The sequence below is a fragment of the Oncorhynchus nerka genome, linkage group LG8, assembly GCF_034236695.1.
Source record: "Oncorhynchus nerka isolate Pitt River linkage group LG8, Oner_Uvic_2.0, whole genome shotgun sequence".
Taxonomy (NCBI): Eukaryota; Metazoa; Chordata; class Actinopteri; order Salmoniformes; family Salmonidae; genus Oncorhynchus; species Oncorhynchus nerka.
The window spans coordinates 23659705-23670998 of record NC_088403.1 but is presented as its reverse complement, the minus strand read 5'-3'; positions in this window follow the sequence as shown (position 1 = coordinate 23670998).

The following is an 11294-nucleotide window of genomic DNA, read 5'->3' as shown; positions in this document are numbered from 1 at the left end:
GACGGGAACCAAACAAGGGGGTGAGAGAAACAGAGGGGGGACACTCACTGAGGGAGCACAAAGACACTGGAGAAAAGTTGGTTGTTTCTATTCTCCTTCACCCCTGGGAAACTGTCTGGTTGATCTCCACACAAAATAAGAGAAGAAGCCTGCACTCCTCCTTTCCTCCTCTCCCGACATCACACCATCTCTCGCTCCTCTCAATTATCAAGGCGATGCCCCAGATGTACAGGCAATTATGCATTCAATTTCCCTTTAAATTAGGTGGCGTGTAAACAATGCACCAGGAGGTTGAAGGCACGGCCCCTCCATTTCTCAATTTAGACTCACTGATTGCCCTCCCCAAATCTGGTTGCTTCCATTATGTGCTGCCTGAATACCAAAAGGATTAGGATGATGGCATTCAGAGTCTTAACCCGTAAAACCTGGGGGTTTTAATGAATTTGAGTAACACTTTACATTAAGTTGCCCTATTACTATATAACTACACATTAATAACTAGTAACAACATAGTAATTACATGTTACTATATCATTATGTGGTAATAAGGCTGTAGAGCTAATAGCTTTCAGTTATTACACAATTGGAACAAGGAATGTGTAATCACACATCCACGGGCCGAAGGTTATTCCACATGTGTAATTATTGACGCTATGACACATTTTCTTGTTACACTATGTAACTAATGTTGTGTAATTACACATTTGAAAGTCACCTGTGAATTACCATGTTAATAACTGTACCTTGTTAAACATGCAAAAATGTAAGGAGAATTGACAGACGCTCTCTTGGATTCAGTGACTACATGCTTACTGCTAATAGATGGGTTTATGAGAGTCTTTATGACTTGCCTTGAGACAGGTGTGTTGAAAATAATGTTCTGTTCAGATCAGGTTCATTGAATATGTATTGACTTCGGTTCACAGATTCCCACTTTTGAGATTGTTTGTTTCGTCAACCATCCAGTTAAAAGATGTTCCCTCAATTGTTTTACGCCACTGAGCAAATTTCAGGTCTGCTGAGCGCAAACTTGAATGTTGTGAAAATTCTGTGCAACTTCTGACACACGTTTACTGTGAACACTGAGGCTCTACACACTTTAAGTTAGTTTTAAGAGTGGTCAATTAGACTACTGTGGCTATTTGATTATAATGTAGGCATACTAGAGTGGCCTACCATCAAAAACAATGGAGAAAATGCATTAAATCAAATCAAATCAAAGTTTATTTGTCACATGCACCGAATACAAGAGGTGTAGACCTTACAGTGAAATGCTTACTTACAGGCTCTAACCAATGGTGCGAGAAAAAAAAGGTATGTTTTTTTAGGCAAATAAATAAATAAAACAACATTAAAAATATATTTTTAAAAAAGAGTAGCAAGACTATATACAGACACCTGTTAGTCAGGCTTATTGAGGTATGTACATGTATGTACATGTAGGTATCGTTACAGTAAAAAGAGGGGTTGTCGGGTGGTGGGACACAATGCAAATAGCCCAGGTTACCTTGAGGTTACCTGGGCTATCAAAAAGAAGCCTCTTAGACCTAGACGTGGCACTCCGGTACTGCTTGCCATGCGGTAGTAGAGAGAACAGTCTATGACTGGGGTGGCTGGGGTCTTTGACAATTTTTAGAGCCTTCCTCTGACACCGCCTGGTGTAGAGGTCCTGGATGGCAGGCAGCTTTGCCCCAGTGATGTCATGGGCCGTACGTACTAACCTCTGAAGTGCCAAGCGGTCGGAGGCCGAGCAATTGCCGTACCAGGCAGTGATGCAACCGGTCAGGATGCTCTCGATGTTGCAGCTGTAGAACATTTTGAGGATCTCAGGACCCATGCCAAATGTTTTTAGTTTCCTGAGGGGGGAATAGGCTTTGTCGTGTCCTCTTCACGACTGTCTTGGTGTGTTCGGACCAATCTAGTTTGTTGTTGATGTGGACACCAAGGAATTTGAAGCGCTCAACCTGCTCCACTACAGCCCCGTCGATGAGAATGGGGACGTGCTCGGTGCTTCTTTTCCTGTAGTCCACAATCATCTCCCTAGTCTTTGTTACGTTGAGGTATAGGTTGTTATTCTGGCACCACCCGGCCAGGTCTCTGACCTCCTCCCTATAGGCTGTCTCGTCGTTGTCGGTCATAAGCAAACTTATTGATGGTGTTGGCCATGCAGTCGTTGGTGAACAGGGAGTACAGGAGAGGACTGAGCACGCACCCCTGGAGAGCTCCAGTGTTGAGGATCAGCGTGGCAGATGTGTTGCTACCTACCCTCACCACCTGGGGGCGGCCCGTCAGGAAGTCCAGGATCCAGTTGCAGAGGGAGGTGTTTAGTCCCAGGATCCTTAGCTTGGTGATGAGCTTTGAGGGTACTATGGTGTTGAACGCTGAGCTGTAGTCATTGAACAGCATTCTCACGTAGGTTTTCCTTTTGTCTAGGTGGGAAAGGGCAGTGTGGAGTGCAATAGAGATTGCATCATCTGTGGATCTGTTTGGGTGGTATGCAAATTGGAGTGGGTCTAGGGTTTCTGGGATAATGATGTTGATGTGATCCATTACCAGCCTTTGAAAGCACTTCATGGCTACGTACGTGAGTGGTACGGGTCTGTAGTCATTTAGACAGGTTGCCTTTGTGTTCTTGGGCACAGGGACTATGGTGGTCTGCTTGAAGCATGTTGGTATTACAGACTCAATCAGGGACATGTTGAAAATGTCAGTGAAGAAACCTGCCAGTTGGTCAGCACATGCCCCGAGCACACGTCCTGGTAATCCGTCTGGCCCCGCAGCCTTGTGTATGTTGATCTGTTTAAAGGTCTTACTCACGTCGGCTACGGAGAGCGTGATCACACAGTCGTCCGGAACAGCTGATGCTCTCATGCATGCCTCAGTGTTGCTTGCCTCGAAATGAGCATAGAAGTGATTTAGCCCGTCTGGTAGGCTCGTGTCACTGGGCAGCTCGCGGCTGTGCTTCCCTTTGTAGTCTGTAATAGTATGCAAGCCCTGCCACATCCGACGAGTGTCGGAACCGGTGTAGTATGATTCAATCTTAGCCCTGTATTGACGCTTTGCCTGTTTGATGGTTCGTCACAGGGCATAGCGGGATTTCTGCCTGTACTGTTGCCTGTAAGCCATGGCTTCTGGTTGGGATATGTACGTAGAGTCACTGTGGGGACGAAGTCCTCAATGCACTTATTGATTAAGCCAGTGACTGATGTGGTGTATTCCTCAATGTCATCGGAAGATTCCCGAAACATGTTCCAGTCTGTGATAGCAAAGCAGTCCTGTAGTTTAGCATCTCCTTCATCTGACCATTTTTTTATAGACCAGATTTTTGCTCGTAAGCCGCAATCAGGAAGATAGAATTGTGGTCGGATTTACCAAAGGGAGGGCGAGTGTCACGGTCGTCATAATGAGGAGACCAAGGCGCAGCGTGATAAGCATACATAACTCGTTTAATGAAAAGAACGAACACTGAACAAAACTATACAAAACGAACTGTGAAGCTATATGACTAGTGTGTGTGTGGTGTACAGGTGATCTAGAATTATTTTCCCTCTGGTTGCACATTTAACATGTTGATAGAGATTTGGTAGAACTGATTTAAGTTTCCCTGCATTAAAGTCTCCGGCTACTAGGAGAGCCGCCTCTGGGTGAGTGGTTTCCTGTTTGCTTATTTCCTTATACAGCTGACTGAGTGTGTTCTTAGTGCCAGCATCTGTCTGTGGTGGTAAATAAACAGCCACGAAAAGTATAGCTGAAAACTCTCTAGGCAGGTAGTGTGGCCTGCAGTTTATCACAATATACTCTTGAGACTTCCTTAGATTTCGTGCACCAGCTGTTGTTTACAAATATGCACAGACCGTCTCTGCTACCGGATTGTGCTGTTCTATCCTGCCGGTGCAGCGTGTATCCCGCTAGCTGAATATCCATGTTGTCATTCAGCCACGATTCCGTGAAGCATAGAATATTACAGTTTTTGATGTCCCGTTGGTAGGATATTCGTGATCGTACCTCGTCTAGTTTATTCCATTAACATGGAAATAGCTGTTCTGTCATTCAGCCCACAGTAGCAGCCAATGTGTGGTGTTCAAAGTAGGCCTACATTCCATGTGACTTTTGCTAAAAAAAATTTTGGGCTTGACATTAACCTGTTTATCCACATGTCCTTCAGAAAAGGAGGTGACTGAAAATAGTGTTGTGTTGTTTGATGCAAGAAACCACTTCACAAAATAAAATGCATAATTATTCCCATACCATTATTACAGAGAATCAGACAAATGATGCTACCCTCTGCCTATTGGCTACTTAGCTTATTCAAGCCTGTCTCAAAATACACCACTGCCCCTTTCAGACAAAAAAAAGCTCTTTACCTGACTCACTTTTCAAAGATGTCTAGAAATGCACACGTTTTGTGCTCTTGCAGGAAGCAATCTATCAGGCATATGTAACGTCTGCTTCCAACTCACACTCTCAAACACCTAGATCCCCTGAACGCAGCTCACTCTCCAGATCCCAATCACCTGAATTCTGAATTCTGTTCACACACCTGTATGTCATTTACACACACTGTTTAGTTCAGTTCATTGCACCCCATCATTGTGAGATATTGTTTGTTTTGATACACATTTCTATTCAGAGCTCTGTTTTTTCCCGTATTTGTTCTCTTGTGTATCATAGTTTTGGCCATCCTCACTAACGATGCCTTTTTGCCTGTTCCCTGCCTGTGCTTTTGCCTATCGGATTTCCTGTTATCAACCTCGTGTCTGATCTCCCAGACTTCGTTACTAGGCTTTTCCCTGCCTTTTTGGACCCCTGTGTATGACCTTCTGCCTGCCCCTGGACCCAGCTACCATCCTGTGGTCCTTTACAAAGAAATATCTGCTGCGCCCTGCGCTTGAAACCAGCTCTCTGTCTCCCATCGTGTTCATTACAGTATGAAGGTAAGACCCAGATACAGACAAAGTCGAATGAACAATGGTTTAATAATCCAACAAGGGCAGGCAATAGGCAGGTCAAGGCAGGCAGGGGTCAGTAAACCAGAGGTGGGGCAACAGTACAGGATGGCAGGCAGGCTCAGGGGCTAGTAGAGTGGTCAGGCAGATGGGCTGAGAGTCAGGACAGGCAAGGGTAAAAACCAGGAGGGCGAAAAAAAGAGAGACTGGGAAAAGCAGGAGCAAACAGAAAAACGCTGCTTGACTTCACAAACAAGATGAACTGGCAAAAGAGAGCACAGGTATAAATACATAGGGGATAATGGGGAAGTTGGGCGAACTTGGAGGTGGGTGGAGACAATCACAAAGACAGGTGAAACATATCAGGGTGTGACACAATCACTCCCCTATTGCTGATTACGAATGATCTATAACTGGGCTCATAACTCACCGACTAGCAATGAATATGAACAAATGTACAAATGTGCACTGGTGGCTAAATGCAGCTCGCGCTTTGATTTCAAAACAAGAGCATCTACTCACGACCGCTTACGCTGTAAAAACAGTCAATTTCAAAGTGAATTAAAAAAAAATGTATTTCACCTTTATTTAACCAGGTTGGCATGTTGAGAACAAGTTCTCATTTGCATCTGCGACCTGACCAAGATAAAGCAAAGCAGTTCGACACATACAACAACACAGTTACACATGGAATAAACAAACATACAATCAATAATACAGTAGAAAAATCTATATACAGCATGTGCAAATGAGGTAGGATAAGAGAAGTAAGGCAATAAATAGGCCATGGTGGTGAAGTAATTACAATATAGCAATTAAACACTGGAATGGTAGGGTGTGCAGAAAATGAATGTGCAAGTAGAGGGGTGCAAAGGAGCAAGATAAATAAATAAATACAGTATGGGGATGAGGTAGATTGGATGGGCTATTTACAGATGAGCTATGTACAGGTGCAGTGATCTGTGAGCTGCTCTGACAGCTGGTGCTTAAAGATAGTGAGGGAGGTAAGAGTCAACAGCTTCAGAGATTTTTGCAGTTCGTTCCAGTCATTGGCAGCAGCGAACTGGAAGGAAAGGCGGCCAAAGGAAGAATTGGCTTTGGGGGTGACCAGTGAGAGTAACCTGCTGGAGTGCGTGCTACGGGTGAGTGCTGCTATGGTGACCAGTGAGCTGAGATAAGGAGGGGCTTTACCTAGCAGAGACTTGTAGATGACCTGGAGCCAGTGGGTTTGGCGACGAGAATGAAGCGAGTATAATGTGATCTGTGTGTAGCTTGTGTAGAGGAGTCAGGTGCAGGACAGCAGATATGAGTAAATAAAGGTAATTTACTCAAAATAGACAAATATAATACGATAAAGCGAGCCCACATAACGAACCGTATTACATACAAACAATTACTCACAAACAAACATGGGGGAACAGAGGGTTAAATAATGAACAAGTAATTGGGGAATTGAAACCAGGTGTGTAAGACAAAACAAATGTAAAATGGAAAGTGGATCGGCGATGGCTAGAAGGCTGGTGACGTCGACCGCCGAACACCGCCCGAACAAGGAGAGGGGCCGACTTCAGCGGAAGTCGTGACAGTGAGGGCCAGCCAACGAGAGCATACAGTTCGCAGTGGTGGGTAGTATATAGGGCTTTGGTGACAAAACGGATGGCACTGTGATCCACTGCATCCAATTAGCTGAGTAGAGTGTTGGAGGCTATTTTGTAAATGACATCGCCGAAGTCGAGGATCGGTAGCATGGTCAGTTGTACGAGGGTATGTTTGGCAGCATGAGTGAAGGAAGCTTTGTTGCAAAATAGGAAGCCAATTGTAGATTTAATTTAGGATTGGACATGTTTATGGGGAGTCTGGAAGGAGAGTTTACAGTCTAACCAGACACCTAGGTATTTGTATTTGTCCACATATTTTATGTCAGAACCGTCCAGAGTATTGATGCTGGACGGGCGGGCAGATGCGGGCAGCGATCGGTTGAAGAGCATGCATTTAGTTTTACTTGCATTTAAGAGCAGTTGGAGGCTACGGAAGGAGAGTTCTATGACATTGAAGCTCATCTGTAGGTTAGTTAACACAGTGTCCAAAGAAGAACCAGAGGTATACAGAATGGTGTCGTCTGCGTAGAGATGGATCAAAAAATCACCAGCAGCGAGAGCGACATCATTGATGTATACAGAGAAGAGAGTCGGCCCGAGAATTGAATCCTGTGGCACCCACATAGAGACTGACAGAGGTCCGGGCAACAGGCCCTCCAATTTGACACACTGAACTCTATCGGAGAAGTAGTTGGTGAACCCAGGGAGGCAATAATTTGAGAAACCAAGGCTGTTGAATCTGCCAATAAGAATGTTGTGATTGACAGAGTCGAAAGCCTTGGCCAGGTCGATGAATACAGCTGCACAATAATGTCTCTTATCGATGGCGGTTATGATATCGTTTAGGACCTTGAGCATGGCTGAGGTGCACCCATGAACAGCTCTGAAACCAGATTGCATAGCGCAGAAGGTATGGTGAAATTCGAATGGTTCGTAATCTGTTTGTTAACTTGGCTTTCGAAGACCTTAGAAAGGCAGGGTAGAATAGATATAGGCCTGTAGCAATTTGGGTCTAGAGTGTCTCCCCCTTTGAAGAGGCAGATGACCGCGGCAGCTTTCCAATCTTTGGGAATCTCAGACAATACAAAAGAGAGGTTGAACAGGCTAGCAATAGGGGTTGCAACAATTTCGGCAGAGTGTCCAGATTGTCTAGCCCGGCTGATTTGTATGGGTCCAGATTTTGCAGCTCTTTCAGAACATCAGCTATCTGGATTTGGGTGAAGGAGAAGTGGGGGATGTTTGGGCGAGTTGCTGTGGGGAGCGCAGGGCTGTTGACCGGGGTAGGGTAGCCAAGTGGAAAGCATGGCCAGCCTTAGAAAAATGCTTATTGAAATTCTCAATTATTGTGGATTTATCGGTGGTAACAGTGTTTCCTAGCCTCATTGCAGTGGACAGTTGGGAGGAGGTGCTCTTATTCTCCATGGACTTTACAGTGTCCCTGAAATTTTGTGCTACAGGATGCAAAATTCTGCTTGAAAAAGCTAGCTTTCCTAACTGCCTGTGTATATTTGTTCCTAACTTCCCCTGCCACAGGATGTTTTGTGCTGGTCAAGGGCAGTCAGGTCTGGAGAGAGCCAAGTACTATATCTGTTCCTGGTTCTACATTTTTTGAATGGGGCATGCTTATTTAAGATGATGAGGAAGGCACTTTTGAAGAATAACCAGGCATCCTCTATTGACGGGATGAGGTCAATATCCTTCTAAGATACCCAGGCCAGGTCGATTAGAAAGGCCTACTCGCTGAAGTGTTTTACGGAGCGTTTGACAGTGATGAGGGGTGGTTGTTTGACCGCAGACCAATTACAGATGCAGGCAATGAGGCAGTGATCGCTGAGATCTTGGTTGAAAACAGCAGAGGTTTATTTGGATGGCAGGTTGGTTAGGATGATATCTATGAGGGTGCCCGTGTTTACGGATTTGGGGTTGTACCTGGTGGATTCATTGGTCATTTGTGTGAGATTGAGGGCATCAAGCTTAGATTGTAGGATGGCCGGGGTGTTAAGCATGTCCCAGTTTAGGTCACCTAACAGCACGAGCTCTGAAGATAGTTGGGGGGCAATCAATTCACATATGGTGTCCAGGGCACAGCTAGGGGCAGAGGGTGGTCTACAGCAAGTGGCAACAGTGAGAGACTTGTTTCTGGAAAGATGGTTTGAATTGTTTGTGTGCAGACCTGGATAGTAAGACAGAGCTCTGTAGGCTTTCTCTGCAGTTGATTGCAACACCGCCCCCTTTGGCAGTTCTATCTTGTCGGAAAATGTTATAATTAGGGATGGAAATTTCGGGGATTTTGTTAGACTTCCTAAGCCAGGATTCAGACACGGCTAGGACATCCGGGTTGGCAGAGTGTGCTAAAGCAGTGAATAAAACAAACTTAGGGAGGAGGCTTCTAATGTTAACATGCATGAAACCAAGGCTTTTATGGTTACAGAAGTCAACAAATGAGAGCACCTGGGGAGTAGGAGTGGAGCTAGGCACTGCAGGGCCTGGATTAACCTCTACATCACCAGAGTAACAGAGGAAGAGTAGGATAAGCGTACGGCTAAAGGCTAACAGGACTTGTCGTTTGGTGCGTTCAGAGCAGAGAGTAAAAGGAGCAGGTTTCTGGGCATGAGAGAATAGATTCAAGGTATAATGTACAGACAAAGGTATGGTAGGATGTGAGTACATTGGAGGTAAACCTAGGCATTGAGTAATGATGAGAGAGATATTGTCTCTAGAGACGTTTAAACCAGGTGATGTCACCGCATTTGTGGGAGGTGGAACAAAATGGTAGGTTAAGGCATATTGAGCAGGGCTAGAGGCTCTACAGTGAAATAAGACAATAATCACTAACCAGGACAGTAATGGACAAGGCATATTGATATTAGGGAGAGGCATGTGTAGCCGGGTGATCAATAGGGGTCCAGTGTGGGTTGGGCTGACTGGAGACACGGCAATTCAGACAGCTAGCAGGCTGGGTCTACAAGCTAGCAGACCGGGGCTAGCAAGCTAGCAAAGGGGCCTTAGAGGGACGTCTCGACAGAGTAAAGTCTGTTTTGGTCACCGCGTTGGTCACGCCGATAGACCAGCCGTGATGGATTAGTAGGGTTCCTAGTAGCAGAGGGGTCCAAGTACATTTGGCAAAAACGTTATAGTGGCCCAAGAAATTGGTCGATGGATCTATACAGCTAACAGTCCAATATGCTCCAAACAGCTCGCAGCTAGCGTGCCGCGGCTTGCGGATGGTCATTCAGGGGTGGTTGCGATGTAGAGGCCAGTTAAGTACCCCCTTAAGTCGTAGTAGGTCCAGTATGCTCTGGTTTGAGTCGCGTTGTACAAACTGGCGAGAGCTTTCCGAGCTAAAGGTTAGCTGATGACTGCTAGCAGTGATTAGCTGACTGCTAGCTAGTAATTAGTGAGCTGGCTAGCTCCTGCTGTGGGATTCCTTATTCGAGGTGAATAATACTTTAGAAAAAAAACAGATCCGCACCACATTGGGTGAGTGTTTTGAAGTTGAGTTTTAGAAAAAAATATTTAAAAGATATGCGAAGAAAAGATATATACACGGGACACGATAAGACGAGTGCTACGCCATCTTGGATTGGCACAGATCTATATATGGCAATGGTCTATTTGCATGTAGGTCTACTGCAGCTCTGCTTTGCTATGGCACAGCGGTCTGTGTAGAGTACAGGCCTGAGTCGTTCCTGTCAACACAATAGAATCCTACTCCGATGCATTCTGCCTGCAACATAATATATTGTATAGTTAGTTTTGCATACTAACTCTTGCATCGTTTGTTTTTGTTTCGGTATGTTGTATTGAAAGTTTCTAATATTGCGTTGATTCGATCACAATTCCCACAGTAAAGGGAAACATTAATAGTGTTAATTAACGGAAAAACTCTAGAATGTTAAGTGAAGGTCAATCTTTTGCTTCTCTGTGCAGGCTGATATTTCTTCTGTGCCGCACAGATTAGAGGGAACATTTTTCTTAATGAACAAGTTGTTCTTCAGACAAAATACTATCAACTCTGAATTTGACTTCAACAGTAGATGGGAACATGTTGTCAACCTTGATAAAGCAAATTCTGAAAACCATGACAGCTCAAAACCACAAACTCAGATCCTTGCAGATGGTCTTGACTGCATCAATATGACAACACGATCATGTTCTCAGCATATTTCAACTGAACACTGCATTGTGTACGTCATTAGACCACCCAATACAGTTGTTCCACACCAGGCTTATAAAATAATTCCATTTAGCCTCACACGGTGACTCAGTAGTGTAGTCTAATTGTCTGGGGACTCTGCCTTGCCTTTGGGGTCAGCTTGATGCTCTGAACACCATCACACAGCTTTAATTGAATTGCAGAGACTAGCTTCCTAATTAAGTGATTAAGGCTGAGAACATGGGGGCAATTAGTGAATAAACCCCACTCCCCCGATGGTGGCCAGACAGAGAGATGAGAACATGGGGGAAATTAGGGAATAACCCCCCCCCCCCCTTCCAATGGTGGCCTGACAGACATGTAACTCCAAAGACTAGCTGCTACACATTTGACTCTCTCTTTTTTTTTAAAGAGCTGCAGTTCAAGCATCTACTGATAAGCGGATGGCCATTGGCATTTAAAATCAGCATGCAGTACCGGTAAAATACAGTTGCCAAATCCTAATGATTCTGACAGGTCTTGCAGTTACAGTAGTGATGGGTCTGGTAATTTTGAATTCATATCTGCTCTTATTGGGAGGGTAGAGATAGGTCT